The sequence below is a fragment of the Melanaphis sacchari genome, unplaced genomic scaffold (genome assembly GCF_002803265.2).
Source record: "Melanaphis sacchari strain LSU unplaced genomic scaffold, SCAv2.0 Contig74_pilon_pilon, whole genome shotgun sequence".
NCBI classification, from domain to species: Eukaryota; Metazoa; Arthropoda; class Insecta; order Hemiptera; family Aphididae; genus Melanaphis; species Melanaphis sacchari.
This window is the reverse complement of record NW_020271531.1, coordinates 1,438,489-1,451,759: the sequence shown is the minus strand read 5'-3', so window position 1 is coordinate 1,451,759 and position 13,271 is coordinate 1,438,489. Positions and strand designations below refer to the sequence as shown.

At 24.0% G+C, this 13,271-nt stretch overlaps 1 protein-coding gene across 1 annotated transcript in view; it reads left to right on the top strand.

Moving 5' to 3' along the window:
* Positions 1–5,802: 5,802 nt before the first annotated feature.
* The window catches only part of LOC112601045 (beta-1,4-N-acetylgalactosaminyltransferase bre-4-like), a 31,568-nt gene continuing 24,099 nt past the window's right edge, over positions 5,803–13,271 (top strand). The window contains exon 1 of the mRNA XM_025348450.1: positions 5,803–6,043. The gene's annotated coding sequence lies outside the window, so the exon portion shown is untranslated. The remainder of the gene's footprint in view (positions 6,044–13,271) is intronic.

Below are 13,271 nucleotides of genomic sequence, written 5' to 3'. Positions count from 1 at the left end.
TGGTCTTATTTTAAGGCGCAACGGAATTTCGCTACATGTCTATAAAATTGCCTATCTAAAATTTAGCTTGGCGCTACATCATTCGGTAAACAAATTAAAAAATACCTGTCTTCTTAAAATATTTTGTTATTAGCAATAAATAGAATAGTGTTTTTATTAAATAAGTACTTATGCGATTGAACTTTGTTTATATATTAAGTTTTTGCAGAACTATATAAAAATAATATAAATTGAAATTACCTATATAACCATTATAATCAATTGGCAATTTTAATGAAAAAACTGAAGTGTTGATTCCTGTATTTTTACGGTTACTTGACTGATTGATCAAAGATACCAGTAAGGAACTGAAGAACTACGTTTCTCACAAATTTTTCAATCTATTAATTAAATATGATTGTATAATAATGGCTTTATACTGCACATAATCATTTATTAATATAAAATAACTATTATTACTCATAAGTAACATGGATTACGATTTACGGAAGTGCTAAGCACACATAAAATACACTCCTAAATTGTAATTATGGGATATTGGTATTATTTTCTATGGCTACAACTATATGTATAGCATTTGAAAAATAATATTATCAGTGAAATATTTTAATGAAGGGTACTATCAAACGGGTATTACCATTCGAATGTTTTTACGTAACTGAACAGTTTAATAGTAGTATTTAGTAGTGTATGTGTATAAACTCAAATAATCTCAACTAAATTCTAATTATTCAATAAATACTATGAAAAAGTTAAATGAATAGCTCCCAAAGTATATGTATTAATTGGAAAAAAAAGCATATAAAGGGATTTTAACCTTAAAATATTCAATTTTCTTTTTACTTTAAGATAAAATATGTAAATTTAGATCAATTGCAGAATCCCTATTTTAACTTCGGATGAAAACCCAATATTAATTCAAATAATTGTGAATAAATAACTTGTAAGTTTCATCCAAAACATAAGAATAGATAAAATAAATTCAAGTTAAATGTTAAGAATATTTTTTTATTGTTGCCATAGTTATTAAATAATGTACAGTGCACTTAAAAATAAATAAAATATAAAAAAATTGAATAAATACAAAAAAAAATATTATTTTTTTCACACAAAAATATTGATGAGCATAATTAAATATTTATAGTTAAATATAGTTATAGTTATAATTTAATTTAATCTTATATACCTACGCTATGTTATACTACTTTTCAAAAATCACCTAATTTATTTAGTTATTAACATTTGTCTAAATTTTAATTTTACATATCTGTACAATATTATACTATATGTATACAATGGTTGTTTATTATGCGTTACGTCAAATAAAATAATATTTTTTCATATAACTTGACAGAAATTCAGAATTTGGGCTGGTATCACCAGCTCAGTTTTGTAAAGAGAATTTCCCGTTTCCGGTTAACAGTAGGTATAATAAATTCTTGTGGGTAATCATGTTGGACAGTGGTCTAAGTTCATAACTAATGGAACTTTAAACTTTGCAAACATGATGTATAGCCATATAGATAACTAACATAAATACATAATGTCATGATGTTGAAAGAAATATACACTTATGACATAAATATTAAATATAATATATACGCGAACTTAAAAGAATAATTATACAAAAATAACAAAGATCTCAATTATATAAAAGTAAGTCTAATTTTAAATAGTTATTACAGTTATAAATAATTTTTGCATTTATTAGCTATGATGAAATATAACTAAATGCAACATAAATGTATAACTTTTTAAAATTTTGTTAAGTATAAGCGAGACTGTAAAAAACTAAAAAGTTCTCTACTAATAAATGTTGGTACTGGTTCCAATTAAGATTCTTAAGCATTTCAAGTCCTGTCAAAAATAATGAGATGAAACGAGAAATATAGAATAATCCCAAATCATTACTATTTATATTTTTGTTGCATAAGTAATTTAACATGTTCATAATTTCAAGATAAAAATTTGTTGTTAGAATTAAGAATAATTGATTAATTTAAATTTTTATTAAAATTAAAAAAGAAGAATTCTTTGGCTTAGTTCAAATGTATTATATATTATTATGAATATAATAAAACATATTATAAAATTATACATAGTTATTTATTTGAAAGGAAATTAAAAATTAAACATTTTATTTATAATTTGAAAAAATAAATGTCGATAAGTTTTTTTTATACTTTATAAACTATAAGTAAATCAAATTATTTGTCATCCGTTTTAATAATATTTATTATGATGTTTGTAATATTATTTTACTAAAAATCTTTAAATCTAATTACTCTAGGTTTGTTGATTATTGATGTTTTGTGTTTTAATAGGCATGCATTTATTAAAGTAACTATTATACCACAAGATTCATGGAAATTGATAATGGTGTATTTTCCCAAATTACCGTTTTATGAAGACCCGAATACCGAAAAACTTCTTTATGCAAAAAAAATATCCTGACTCATTTTCTTTATTTGAAAATGATGTTATTAGGTTATAGCTATAGTTATAGTTAAAGTATATATTATGTAACTATGTGTGTGTAAGTATATTGTATAATAGGTAGATTTTCAATGGACAGCACAATCACTTCCACCTTTTTATTGAAAAGTATCATTCATATCTTTATTCCACGCTGACCGAGTTTTATAAAAAAAGTGAATACAGAGATTGTCATTGTTAAATTTGCTATTGATCAAAAAAAAAAAAAAGAATAAAAATCGAATAAGTGCAATGATACATTATCCCATGAATTAAAAACGATACTGATTAGAGTTAAGGTAAAATAACGCTTGTTAACATTTTATCTATTTTATTTTATAATTTTTGAGCTATCATAAATATATACTAGTGGCTTTTTAATAAAAAATAAAGCACTTGCTTACATTACTTCAATATTTTATACGAATCTTTTTAAAAAAAACGATGTTTTTTCTTACGTTTAGAAACTAAAATTTAAAAAAAAAAAAATCAAAAAATAATTTTTTCAGAGCATTGTTCATACGATTTCTGATCTAAACCACCTAGCATACTCATTTTTTTATATGTATCTAAAAATCTGTTTATTTAAATTTTGATTTTTGGAATTTTTAGAAAGGTATACTTCAAAATTATATGTTTAGATATTTACTGCGATTCGATAAACGATTTAACGATGATACTACTTTTTTTCCATTCTAAATTTGCCTATTTTTACTGGAAATTATTGAGAAGATATTGAAAATGTTGATGTATTTTTATTGAAATTTGAATAAATAGTTTTTGAGTTGTTATAATTTATATATTATGAATAATAATCCTTAATATTGGTTCATATGAAATATAAAACATTGTGTGTAATATTTAGTTTAGAGCAAAGATTTCCAACCTTTTTTGAGACTATTATTCATAAATTAAATTAGATATTAGCAATCATACCACCCTACAAAAAAAAAAAAAAAAATAATAATTTTAATTTATTAATTATCAATGTTATATTAAGGTATTAGGTAATCCCTAAAGCTATATTAATGTCAATTATATTATTATTATACTACAACTTTAATATACGTGACTAATACAGAATTAATGCAAAGTACATACAATAAAAAAAAAATTTCCTGTTTTAACCCTTCAGAAAATCTTATTTTACCCTTTGGAAGATAATTACCTCCAGGTTAGGAACAACTGGTCTAGAGATTAGTGTAGGTACTCGATGTATACTGTTGAATTTATAATTTATAATTCGTAAACTAATTGTAGTTCAATTTGATTATGTTATCGGTACTATGATATTAAAGAAAAATAGAAAAACACCCTACCAATTTATTTCTAGTAAAAAGGGTATTTTTCGTATAAAGGAATATTAATTTTCCATTAACACAGAACACTCTTAAAAAAAAAAAAATCCTATTTAGGTATTTTAAAATATGATATAAGTAATTCAAAAAGTTAGAATGTGAATAAATGTATTACTAAAGAAAACATGAAAATTAATTTGATGAATCACTTTGTATATTTAAATACAAAAAAAACCATCATGATATCCCCCATTATAGCTCTTTAGGTAGTATCTATGTGAACATTAATAATATAATACCACATTTATAAATACATATATAGTGTATATACATAATATCGTAATAAAGTGGTCGATTAAGTTCGTATATCTACACCTATCAATTGCTGGTAAGTGCTATGATACAAAACGAATATAATGATAAAAAACGAAAGTTGTGGTGGTTCCCGCAAATGTGGCTCTATTATTTGTTAAATCGTTTATCCTGAGCGAGCGAGATAAGGCGATGGAAAAGCTGTTTTCAGTCGCAGAGGAAATTTTATCATTATTGTATTATTGTTGCTATGACGGATCGCGTAGGCACAAATCGTCTATAAATAATTTGACAGCTCATCGAGCTAAATTTGCAGGTCATAAGTTTTTCAAACCTTTAAATGCTTAAAAATATTTAATTTATAATTTATAGTTCATTATTAACAATATATTTTGTGCGCCAGTAGTTTTGGAAAAATATTCTTTGTGAGATTTGAGATTAAAAATTATGTTTTTGATTTAATAATCAAGAGTTTATAGGTAACTAGATGGATTAACTAACAAACATAAAAATTAAAATTTAGGATAATTTGGAATATTAGAACAGAATGTGTAAGTATGTAACCAACATATTTTCCAATAAAAATATTTACAAATTATTTATTTATCGTGAAGATATAGTTAGTGTTCGTTGTTAGCACTGTAAACATAATTATCTTGTACACTATGTATGTAGTTATCTAATATATATTTTCAGATGTGAACTGAAATATGTTATGATGAATTATTCATGACAACATTATAATATATTTATCTTAAAGTTTTTATTATTTTTAAATCAATTCAATTTTTAAGGTTTAAATTAATGTTTATACATACTTAAAATGTTGAAATGTTAATTATTATTTAAATAAGTAACATAAATTGAATTGGTTTTATTTTTAGCTCATATAAATTTCATTAACAGTTCTTGAATGCAGTATAATATTTGTTACTGATGATGATGGAATTTACTTTCTCATCCGATTTGTTAAATTAAGTGTTGAGATAATAAAGGAATTTACGTATCTGATTACATAATTATGATAAATTCCTATTAATGTAATGAATATTATTACTTTTATTTTATTTTATATTTACCTCTGATACAAGTATACATTTAAAAATAATTACATTTAATATCTTAAAAGCAAATATCTGTATATATATATATATATATATCATCAATGTAGGTATACCGATGTGCACAACGACAACAAAAAATAAGCGCCACATCGGTTTGTTATATTGTGGTTTTTAGCTGAGCATTTGATAAAATGTAATTTTTTTTATAGGATTAAATAATTAAAAAAAAGAAGTATTCAAGATAATACGGTGATGAATACTCTCGAGAAATAGCATTTACAAAGCATTGGAATATGACTCTCGAGTACGGCATTACACTGACTTAAAACAGCAGTAATAATGTAACGCAGCAGCTCCGCAGAACGAGCTTTTACGGTCCGTGTGTTGTCGTCGTCATCGTATTCGCCGCCACCGCCGCCGCAGTGTTGTATAGGTGCACCGTATATATCGGAGTACCCCAAAACATTAGCGCCGCCGCCGATGACGGCGCTCGATGGTAGGAGAGTGAGCGGGAATGAGAGTGCGAGAGAGAGAAGGATACGACCGCGCCGACGCTTATTACCCTTTGAGATTGCTGTGTGTATGTGTGTGTGTGTGTATTTTTTTACGTTCCATGCCGCCGCAGCGCTGTGCCGTTTCAGTGCGAGGCCTTAGCTCGCGTTCGGCCGGCGCGCGTTTACTTCCCTCGACTCCGACTACTTGCGAAGTCACGATCACGACTCCGGCGACTTGCGAAGTCACGACAACGGCACCGAAGACGACGACGACGACGACGACTCCGACGGCGGCGTTGGCGTCACATAATAACCATCGCATGGTATTTTACACCTCCCTCGTCGTCATCGGGGACACTTCTGTTGTATAGCAATTGGTCAAAATCGTGATTGTTAGCAGGTAAGACCATAAAAGCATCATACGGCAGTACCGCGATTTTTGGATTTAATCGTGTAAAATCTCGTCCTTTGAATATCACTGTAACGTTTATTTACGTGTTTAAAGTTTAAAAATCAGATCATCAAGTATATAATATTTTATAAACATTTTAATAACACAACGCAATTATACTATACTAGAACGGATTATTAATGTTATGGAAGCGTGCTCGGTGGATGTATACGCGTGTATAATATAATACCATACAATGCGATTTTATACGTTATACATTTTCGGGAGGGAATTTATTTGGCACGTGGGCGGCCGCGAAATGGCGAGATGCCGAGATAAGAGTTGACTAGGATATTATTTTCCTTCAGGACACCGATGATAAGTAGAAGTCATGACGCCATGCCGCTAGAGCTGTAGACTTGTCAGCGGTGGAGGTGGTCGTATTAATAATACCACTATCTGGTACATACACGATGTTTTGCGATAAACCGAATAAAATAGGATAATGTTACGGTACGAGTATATCGTCACATAGTATGTTGGCAAAGTGGAAAATTGATTTTCTCATCTTTGTGCCGACGACGGATGATGTGTGGGCGGGCAACTGTGGAGGGCTGATATGGTGAGTTCGCCGTGTGGATTCAAAATAAATTAATCGTTAAAACGGATGAATACGTGTCCAGAATGAGAGAATCCGGGAAAAATTAAATTATTACAAATTTATACGATAGTTCTCGAGTTAGTGGTAGGTATACCGGCTTTATAAATTATACGTACCCTTATAAATTATTATTATATTACATATATTTCGACAGTGTTGTAAGACAATATGTATATAATATACTAAAAATATATTATAACGACATACATTGTATATTATATGTGTAAGTATAAATACATATAATATATGGTTGTTAATAATTATGTATTGCTTTCATTCGTTGAGATTTAAAAACGGTCTGACAAATGGTCTCGTAAACACACACTTTATATAGCATGCTTATTGTACACATTTATTGTTATAGTACCCATTTATAATTTAGTAAAATAAAGTAATAACATTAGTCTATTATTAGTTTTTTCAATATAGGATGCGGTTAAATTATAGTAAAAAGCTATAATTCTGGTTTTAGAAAACTAGAGACATTTTGTAAAAAAAACGTTGAATAATTGATCGAAATATTACCTTGCAATGACCACTCGAGTGATACATACACTTCACTTGTCTACCACAGTACTTAAAAATTCTAGCAATATGAAAAAAACTTATCTTGTCAAACTACCTGAGAGTACATGAACTATAGGTCGAGAACTAACAAATGGATAGGTGCATTATTATTCATTAAAAAATCAGTATGAGAGTTTAAATAACACAAAAAAAAAAAGCTGGAGTTTTTAAATTAAAACTTTTTAAATAGTTTTTTTAGAATTTAACAAAAAATATTTATTATTTATAGGGGAAAAAATATAAATGCATACACATTTTAAATTGTAATACCCATTATAATGGTTAAACTACCTATGTATATAAACTCATATAATATATATTTTATGTTTCTAAATTATACATTAATACAAACAATGTAATATTTTGTGATAAACTACAGCTTGTTTTGAATTTAGAATAACCATCGTATGTTCCATTCCATTAAAAACGAGCCTTCTAATATGTTTTAATCTTAAATATAAATTGTATTTTATATTTTATTTCTATTATATTTTTTTCTTCAATAGTTATTTATCTGTAATTTATTAAAAACAAATTTTATTTTGTAACCTACGTATAATTTATATTATGTACTATAAAATTGTTGCTGGCGTTAGTAAACAAGCGTTCAATATATAATCTATCATTGAATTCAAATTTAACAAATCATCTATATCAGTGACTTACTTAGTGATTGTATATAATAAGTTTATGATAATAACTAAATGTCTATAGTTAATAAAATTAAAACTATACATTCAATAAATAATTATATATCAATTAAATGTTTAATATGTATAAAAAAAATTATTAAAGTAATAATTAACTGAAAATAGTTTAATATAATATTGCGTTCTAAATAATATTGATATATCAACATATAATTCGAATTTTTTAATTAAAACTTAACTTAAATTTTTTTTTTAATAAGTATACGTATTAATATAAATATAATAACGGCTTTTTTTAAGCAAAACGACTGCAAAACTATTTCTAGGTGACTTTTTGAGGCATTTAAAAACCAATTAATCAATTTTTATCTGAATAAACCCAACTACTTACACAGCTGTACTTACATTATGACAATAAAATAAAATTAAAAATAAAAATAAAATATCTTTTTTAATTATTTTGGTGAAAATTAAATAATCATTAATACAAAGTATCGTCGATTGATGATGTACTCATTAACTTAAATCCACGCATAAAATATTATTTAATTTAATTATAATATAATTGTGATTACATAAATTATTGTGTTTAAATTTAAGACAATTTTAGATGTTAATAACTATTATATATTTTTTTAATTATACAAATTGTAAAAAATATAAATTAAATATACTTATTATTTAAAATAAGTAAAATTACGAGTATATAATTTGTTCACAAATGTCTTTGAAACATCAATAATTATTAAATTATATTGTCTTTTTCCTGTACTGTTGTACTATTTATGGAATAGAGTGGAAAATAAGTTAAAAAACTAAATATTATATTATTTTTATATTATGATAAAATATGATTTTATTAGAAAATTTTCCAACAAATTGGTTGATTAGCCTAAAAAATAGATAAAATACAATTATTTAAAATGTTTGCAAATAAAACTTATTAAATACCTTAATAATACTTTAACTTAATAATTAACCTAATTTTACAAGTCATAAACCATAAATCAAAAATGATCATTTTTATTTTAATAAGACTAGGTGTATATATTGTTATACAATTTATTTTCTAATATTATAACAATAATATTTTAATATTTTAATTATCGTCGTTTATTAAAATCTAATATAACGGTTTATATTTTCTATTATAATAAATATATACCTACTTCATAATCAACTTTTCAGAAAATAAATTTAATAACGTTTTACAAAAAAATAAATTGCAAATTGTTTTTATCTAACAACAACAAAAATCAGTTCAGTGAAAAATTATGGTTTTTTTTTTAATTATCCAAGTATCTGACCCTTTTAATGTGCAATTAAGTAATAACTGAGATAATCTGTATGCACAAAAAATATGTTAACTGGTAGACTTACCTAAATTTACGTAGTATTATAATAATTCTGAGGTTCTGTTAATGAACGGTCCTCTTCACGTGAATCATGTTTATGTACTTTTATATAATCATTATTACTTATTGTTTTTATTTTGTAAACAAATTAAATTTAAATTAAAAAAAAAAAAAAAATTACCATTAATTGTATTATTTGTATATGAACGTATACATAGACAGTTTAAAAATGGAATTTAGTGTCATAATATGAACCTTATCTATAAAATTTAAGTAACGATTTTAAGTTTTTAATCACCTAATCATTTATTTAAATAAACTGAAAGAAAAGATAAGTCCAGGAAAATAATTAAGGTTCATGTATATTATAAGTTTATATTGCATATTTGCATATTGGACATGTTTAATTCAATAGGCATATGAAATACACAGTCGATACTAATTCTATTTCCTGGTCTATAGGACTTATATAATAACTAAATTAGTTCTGTTTTGCTCTTAAATGTAAATGTAGTACTATTTTAAATTCTGACAGGTGCAAGAAATATATTGCTGTATTAGTCTTACAATGATCTGCATAGTTTTTTTTATTGATATTTGCCATCACGTTTTAGAGTAAGAATGTTCTTAAACCTTAAACATTGATAGTATTTTAGTTTTATTTTTTGAATAATGTTAATTAATGACATTGCAGTACAAAATGTTTTTAAAAAATAATTTTTACAAATAATATTGCTCATTTACTAACATCATTGTTTATGTTTATCGGAAAACCTAATTTATATTGTCAAATATGTTTGCAATGTTTGGGTTTAACTATATTTTATGAAAAATATTGCTACATTTTCTTTTAAAGTTTAACTGCCTTGCTATTATTTTTCTACATTTTTATAGATTTGACACCAAAGTACTAATTTATCTAAATTCTAATCAATGAAAGACTATAAATACGACACATTCTGCAGAATTAAAATTAATTTTTGTGAACCAATTCTAAGTTATTGGTACTTTTCAGTTATGGCCATAAATTATTTAAAAACTTTTAATTATGTTAAAATTTTAAGCTTTTTGTAAAGATGAAGTCATTTATAAACAAAAAAACTTCAAATTACAAATGATATTGTGATCACAATAAATTTTTTATGGTTTTTCGAAAGAAGAAATTATTTTAATGAATTCTTTTAAACATTTACTTTTGAATTTAAAGACTTAAGTAAATTGTCATTTAATTGTGCTTATATATTTAAGCATGAATAATAATATTTTTGAATAGTTTGCTTCGATTGTCAATTAGTAAGACTTATTAAAATATATATTTTTTTTTAAATTAATGCACGTATTGTTTTTAAATTAAATAGACATTTAAAATAAAAATGTTATATACATATATATTTTTAAATTACATTGGATGTGAAATATTTTTTATTTTTACTTAAATATTGAAGTGTACAATATTAGTTAGAATATTATAACTAATATTCGTCGGAAAATGTTTTGTTTCTATTTTCTAAGTCGTAACTCAATATCAGTTATTTTCAAGTAAAAAAAAAAAAAAAAATAGTAAAAACATTCTGATAGATATTCATATACTACTAAATATATAAATAAAGTATAGAAAGTAGAAAACGTTTTAGATTCGATTCGATATTATTCAGCTGTTTTACTAGGTACCTAATTCTATTTGAAGTCTCAAGAGACTATACATTGATATTGATGTTTATTATTATAAATCTAAACAGTTAGTTTTTAAACCAACAACTTTCATATAACTTAGTGTATAATTATTTGACTATTATTGAAACTATATAACGTTATATTAAATATAATTTATGAATTTATTATTGATTATATTTTTTATTTTGACAAGACTTGTATAAAATGTAGATCACGAACTTAAATTTCTTATACTTCTATGAAATTACGAATTTATCTGTTATTTTTAGTCTTTAAGTATTAAGTACCTAATGAGTAATGATATATAAAAATGATTTGAATTTAGATATGCATTATCACAATATGGTTCGGGTAATTTAATACAAGTACCCTTCTGACAATAAAAGTTAAAATATACATTATTTTATATTAATAGCGTGGGCAATGAATTTAATGAAATTGCATATTTTTACTAAAAATTGCCATAATATATTAAGATAATAGTAAGCAAAAGAAAAAATACTGTAAAGAAAAATCTGAGTTAAGATTTGATTACTTAATTTTTCTTCTTGTGTTGTAAATATTACTGAAAAAATTAAATTAAACTATAAAAAATGTTACTCGTTTTAAATTTACAATTTTTAAAGTATTTAACTTTATAAGTATATAACAATTTTAGAGCAATTATTAGTATTAACCAATATCTCATTGGCATTAAAAATGATATATTATTTAATGATCAAAATATTACATGGAAAATAATATAAGAGTTTCTAGTTTATAGAATCGGACTCTAGTTAGGTTAGGTACATCGAGCTTTATTAAAGATGATTACCATGTGATAATTTATTTTTCCACCTTAATTTAATTTTTGTTATGTTTTATAGATCATATTATATTGAGTTTGAATAGCTTTATGTCTATAATGTTCAAAAATAAAATTAATACAACCAAAAAAATAAATATATTTTTTTAAATATATCAATGATAATTTATTTAACTAAATGATTCATTAATAACGGAAATATTGTAATTATATAGTAAATAATATTTTTGAACCAAATTTTAATAATTTTGTGTAAAAGTACGAAGAAACATATTTTAAATAATAGCGTTTTGATAGTATACATTATACATTCTACGTATTTGGATTCAAATGTAGGAAATGTAGAATAAATCTGTTAAATAAAATGACATTGATATATTTTATGAAAAAATTATTTCAAAATAATTTTATTTTTATTTATTTAGATAGTAATATTAAATCTTAAAAACTTAATAAAATGTTAATACTTTAACTTCTACTTTTACTTTTTGGCAAGATATTATTAATAATTTATAAATAAAGGTTTTGTTTTATTACCTAGAGATTTAATAATTAGTAATTTTCAATCATAAATTTAAATTTTTCATATGAATTTTGAATGCTGAAAATGTGAAGTGTAAAAACTTATATCCTAACATAACAAAATCGTACACGAAAAAATAAATACGAATTATGAAAAACATTTTTTTTTTTTTTTAAATTATATTTCTTTATAAGTCTAAAAATTAAGCACATTATAAAATTAATATAAAATAAAAACTATAAACTTAACATATGTTAGCCAATTTTAGGAAGGTATAGTACAAATTTATTGATTTAAAAATCTAATAAATCCATGCAAAGAATCTATTTGGGTAAATAATTTAAAAATAGGATAGAATATATAAAGAACAGGTATATTTAAAACTCGTCATACTTTACTTGCTATGGAAAAAATTATATTGATTTTTTTATTTCTTCTTTTTCTTCAAGTAAACGACTTCTAGGACCATCTTATCACACACTTATCTCTATCAGTTGCTCGTTCTGTCCAATATGAATCTAAGGCTTCTATATTATCTTATCTGTTCTCACCACATCTTTCCATTTTAAATAAATTCTTCTCAATAGCCTTATTTTTGCTTTTTTTCTAATATTAATTACTGCAAGAAATATTGACAAGTTTATTAATATTTCATTGTATTCGAAAGAAGATTCTAAATGGAACTTTTTTAAAAATGGGTTTGTTTAAATATCTTTTATATTATTAAATATTTTAATTTATATTTCAATTAACTATTCGATACATTTAAAAATGATCTGTTTAAAGTAACAAATTTATGTAATAAACAATTGATATCGATAAGTATATACTCTACATGTAACTTTTTGAAAACACCGCTTCAATCATAATTTCATAAACGGTTTCACTGTAAAAATGAATAATAATTACCTTAATATCATTCTTTGCACATATGTTGAAATAATAACAAAGATATTAGTTTACTTTTAATTTGAGTAATTTTTGACATTTTATCAATCACTT